We start from the raw sequence: 6,000 nt of genomic DNA, 5'->3' as shown, positions 1-6,000 counted from the left end.
GTGGACTGTTGCTGAGCATGCTTAAAAGTTCATGCACAGGGGTGCGGACTGAAAGGGCGTTCGTCACAAACCGCTGCTCATCCATCTTAACAATGGATGTTTAAAAACAAGGAAAAAATAAATGACCAGGTAGTTCTTGACAGGTACTCAGTAATGGTGGCAAAAATAAAGGGGTGTTTTATGACAAGATCATTAGGAAGAGGTATGTTTCTTTTTGTTTCCTGTTATAAAGTCTACTTGTACACTTCCCACAAAATTGTGTGCCCCTCTACCCCAGAAAAGCTAACTTCCCACAAAAGTCAACTATTACACACTGTATTTACTATGCTTATAGTGAATATTTTCTCAGTATAATGATTTCCTTGTATCAACTTTATTATTTAAAAGTCATATTCTTCTGCTTTGTTTGTTTTTATTTTATATGCACGCATGAGTCTGACCTTGATAGGGAAATTGACATTCCCTTTACTAGGATGTGATGTGTGTTGCACAGGTTTATTACAAATTTCACTAAGACTAGATTTACTACAATGACTGAATGAAAAAAACACAATGAGGTTGATCCATTTAAAAAGCAGTAAGCGTTAACATCACAAAATGTTTTTTCACATAACGTCTTTTATGTAAAAAAATGTAGTCAAAATTTTCCTAAAAATATTCAGTCACATGCAAGGAAAGATAAAAAAAATAAAAAAAACTGATTTTTGCTTGCTTATGATTGGATAATGATTGGATGATGGATCACAACAAAGCTTCACATCATAAACTAGGGGGGAAATTACCTTGCGTGTAGAAAATTCACTTTGCTAAATGCACAGTCTCTTTCAGTGAATCAGTCTTATAAATGTATATAATCTTGGAGATTTTTCCTATTCGCAAGGTAAAGTTTACCTTTCTGGGGCAAATTTTAGTTGCAAAACTTGCATATCACCTGCAGAGAAAATTCCAGTTTTTGTTCATCTCTATTCCTGGATCCAATAGTATAAAAAAATTAAATTACTTCTAGACAAACTGACAATGCTTTTCAAGTATTCATCTAAAAATTACAGCTTCCTAATAATGAACATTATCATAGATAATTACTTTGGGAAACCAAGTTTCCAAATGAATAGTTTTGATAGATTAATGTCAAGATATATTTAACATATTTCTGCAAAATAATTGAATCTACAATGTTGTTCTTTTTATCTGTAACACAAAATAACAGCTTTCTTTTAAAATATTATAATTAGTTTTTTCTTTATTTCCAGATTTGGTTGACTTATGATGATATTGCATCCATAAAATTAAATACCAGAATAAATATATTGTCCCAGTAATTATCTAATGCAATGAATAAAAGCTAAAGAGAAATATTATACGATTAACCAATTCAGTTATTCAACCCTTTTTACCCATATGGATCAAGACTATTTTAACATGTTAACTATGGACCTACGGATCTGCTTACGGTTCTACCATAAACGTTTTCCCTTGGTGATATTGTCTTCCATTAATTCAGTGATGTTCTATATTAATTTATTATTAAGTAAAAAATAAAATACAAACATTTACTAATTTTAGAAGTTATCCAGTTGAATAAAAACTATTGTTACTGAAGGCACAATATTCAAATTGTACTTTACAAATAGTCCTATTTATCGTGATAAATATTAGTTTCGCTAAGGTATTTCAAATTAAATGTAGTTTTTGTTTGTGTTTTAATGTTTTTTTTTTATTATATCAACTTCTGTAAACAGCAAAATACCTTCATTAATTATTCAGAGGTTCTTTAATAGCTAAGGTTAACTATTGGTTTGTTTGGCATTAAAAACAGAAAAGCTCACAGATGGCTGCTGGGTACGAAATTCTATGCACATGCACAGAAGATACGTTATTCTAGCCTGGCCAATCAAAATGGCCAAGGATCCCAAATCCAGGAAAGGACTTGAATGAAGATGCCAGCACTGGCAAGCGAGTGGACAGGAAAACTAAGTTAAAGTATTGCAAACATACCAGTAAGTTTATCTTACTGCAGAAGAAACATTGACGATCCCTTCTACAATACAGACTCTGCCTTCTCACAATTTTTCTTTTTTAACATTTTTATTTTTTTTTGAAAAAAGAATGGAAAAAATGGAAGAACAAAGAAGTCACACAAAAGGTAAGCACATCAAATTCAATTTTATAACTGACATCTGGGATCTTGATTTATTAAAGCTCTCCAAGACCGCAGAAGTTAGACTATCGTGGGAAAACCTTACTGATCCATCTTGAAAACATTTCCAACTATTAGAAAATGATTTTTAAGAAATCCATTACAAGTTTGTTGGATCACCCAGGTTCTCCCCCAAAAAGAAACAGCAGACTGATGAGTTCTTCCCACTGTTCTGTTTGCTGTTTTCTCAGTTAGTACATGTGCATGTAGCGTAATGAACAGGTCCTTGTACTTGCTCTCCCACTGGGATTTTGTCTGTTAGAGAATTACTGCAGCTTAATATAAAAAAAAGATTAGGAAAAGGAACAGGTTCCACCTGAAATGATAATATTAAATATGTTTTACTGCAGATGCAGATTGCAAAACATACAATGTTAAATATTTGATTTTTCAATTTATTTTTATTACACAGCTGACTGTAATCTTTCAACTTTGTCCTTGTATATACATGTCTGCTAGCAATGTCTTTATTTCTAAGAAATATGAATACATCCTCCAAAACATGTCAACTGTACATTGTATAACTTTGAATGAACTAATTATAGGCTTATTATTCTTTGGAAAATTAGGTAGAGTGCCATTGTACATTTAATTCCTAAAATGGATTTGCCTTAGTAGAAGAGGCTCAAAGAGTCACTGGTTCTATGCTCTCTTTATCCTTTGTAACATTCATCCTATAGTTGTTTACTGTTGCAGTATTTCTGAAGTGAGCGTATATCTGTGGTGTGGGTATGTCACAGCTTTGCACTCATTCAGTACAGATTAAATTGGGATCAGTGCTTCATGTAAATTACTTATTTATTGTATGGCCCTGGTCCAGCACCAGTGCCACCTATAGCAAGACACTGCTCTGCCTTTAGGAGGTCAATTACACCGTCCCAGCACATGGTCTTCTTCCCAGGACTTCTGTGCACAAGGGATGGTGTCTGAGGAAGGACAGACAGAGGACTCGGGAGCCCACAGATAATGCAGTACCAAGATTCCAGCAGATAGAGTTCCAGAATATAGAGCCAGAGGTCATACAGGAAATCAATCCACTCTCCCTTGCTGACGTAAACGATGACATCGCAGAGAATAAACAAGGTGTGATGAACCTGTCTCCTAACATGTATATCCTGTCTTTACTTGTGGTAAAGTTTAGGGCAATCATTAAATCGGCCCGAACATTGCACATTTGGTTTGCTTCTGCTAGAACTGAAAATGTTTCAGCAAATTTTGCTTTCAGTGAGTGCTTCTTCATAAAGCCCCAGTGACTTTAGGCAGGTTGCTTAAGGTAGGTTGTAGAGTTATATTTCTCATTTGAATGTTATTTCTCATTTGATCATTATATCTACTAAGTGAAGAAAAAGAGAAATGGTCATGAGGGAACTTTTAGGATAAAAGACAAAAACATTTTTTATTGAAGATGTAATCTCTTTGAGTGCCATATTAAAAGCCTTCTGTCCCGTTTCTCTTTTTTTTTTCTTTTTTTTTTTTCTTTACGAGCATTATATCTACTAGTCAGGTCACTGCTGCAGTGATCAGGTGCTAAGAAAGACACTTCACATTTTTTTACTCTTTACAGTGGAAACTGTGTTTGAATTGGCAGTTATCTATTATATTTCGGTCACCTGGCCCACTTACAAATTCACAATTGGGTATCTATTGCAACTTAGTCTGCATCTGTTTGTAATTTCATGTTTTTTGTACATATGTGAGTATTTTTGCAAAAAGACTCAGGCCATGTGTTTTAAAAAACACTGTCACTAATCCTAAAAAGGAACTAAACTTTAAAAACAAAAAATTGCAAGCAGACACCTCTGTATTGCAGAAGGAACATGTTCCGCCCTTTCTGTAATAAAACAAACATACCTTCCTGTTCACAATCTTCTATCAAATGTATCAAACTACCCTGCATACCACAGTGTCAGGAATTATTAAAATTTCCACTCACATGACCTCTTAGACAGTTAATACATTTGTGAAATAGAAATTGTATTTCTTATTTGGGTGACGTGTTATAATTGTTAAATCCACCTGTACACAGTTTGTACTTTTGTAAATCGAGAATTAAATATTTTGTCACTGTTGTTGTTAATTTCCCCCAAAAAATTAAGAGTAACATGGGTAGAATGAAAGGAAGAGGTAGTGGCACTATGCATAGGATGGTAGAGGATAGGTTGACATGGCTTATATACTGCAAAAGTAAAACGCCTGCCATTTGTGAAAGGTAGTGCTGTCTGTTCTTTACAACTGCAGAATGTTACAAATTAAATGAATATAGAATAGAATTATTATAGAATATATAGAATTATATGAATAAAGATATGGATGATGGGGTAATATTATGGGCACTTAATCCCAATTTGGTATATGGTATAGGCTATGGAGTTAACATGTTTATTTCATTGTTGAAGAAAGATATTCCCCTTTTGGAATTGAATAAGGATTTCAAAATTGTTATTTGAATACACTTTGGTGGATTGAATATACAAAGAAATGTTGGTTCCTCCACTGGGTTAGATCTTACTGCTTCTAATATTGGAGTGCATAAAAAGCTTTTTAAATACCGAAAATTATAATATACCAAATTGGAAAGTAAAAATTATCTTCCTATTTTGGTAAAAAAAAATTAAGCGTAGATGGATTGCTAAATCACAGTATGGTTGACTTTTTGACATTTACAACCAGTAAACAAAAAAAAAATGTTTTCTATCCTTTTTATTTGGCTCAGAAATATTCATGGAGGCCTAACAATGTTCTTCTAATGAAGCTTGTTCGGCGAAAAGCATCAAGAACAGAGTCGTATTGTTTGCTATAACTGTAATAGAGAAAAAGGTGTTCATGCTTATGTTAATTTGGTATTATTGAATTGATTGTAAAGAATGAACTGTTCTTAAATATTTACTTTGTGAATAAATTGTGGTTTTATATATATTTATTGGAGTGTGAAATCATAATAGGTACCTGAAAAGTCCCTTTAAAAAAAATCACCCTTAAGGGAGTTTGTAAACAAGCATATCTTTTGAATTTACCTAAAATCATTCTGTGATGATATGCATTGCAAGCAGTTATTATAGCCCATATAACTGGTTAGTATATAGAACCAACACTATACATAGCTGCTGGGTGGTAAAGCTGACAGTCAAAGACAGCTCTAAAATCAGTTGAAATTGATCCTGGTCATTTAATATTATCTGTGACACAGTGATCACATGCAGACTGCAGCATCATGAACAAAATTAAACTTTCAGCCTTTAGTGTGCTCTATTTATTACCGTTATTGTCAGATACAATTACAATATTACAGTCAGACTTTTAGTCTTTATTACAGCACAGCTGCAAAAAACAAACATTTTGTTGTTGAACAAGCGCATATATTTATTTCATAACCTCAATAAAATTCACAAAGTCACTATAACCAATTTTCAACATGTCAATGTAATATCAAGAAGAATTTTCAGTGTTTCTGAATCTTCAGTGCCCTTTCCCTGTCTTCCAAATGCATTTGTCCTGTTCCAGTAAGGACATTAAGTGGCCTTGCTGATGCATATTGCACAGGTATTTTATGCTGTTACAATAAGGAAAACTACTCTGAGCAACTGCATGCAACTACTGCTAGAGCACATGTAGGTAGACAAGAAGTGGCTTCAGAGAGGCTGGAGGACCTCATTAGGGCTAAGATACAAAATTTGATAGAAAATGGTAAAAACAGAAAACAAAAAAAGACATTTTTTTACCAGTACTGCTGCAATCATTTCTGTATAAACGATGTAAGCAAATAGCTCAAACAATTACTTATCAATTGATAGGATGTGCATTCT

Source organism: Pyxicephalus adspersus, chromosome 5 (genome assembly GCF_032062135.1).
Source record: "Pyxicephalus adspersus chromosome 5, UCB_Pads_2.0, whole genome shotgun sequence".
Lineage (NCBI taxonomy): Eukaryota > Metazoa > Chordata > Amphibia > Anura > Pyxicephalidae > Pyxicephalus > Pyxicephalus adspersus.
This window is presented reverse-complemented; position numbering follows the sequence as displayed.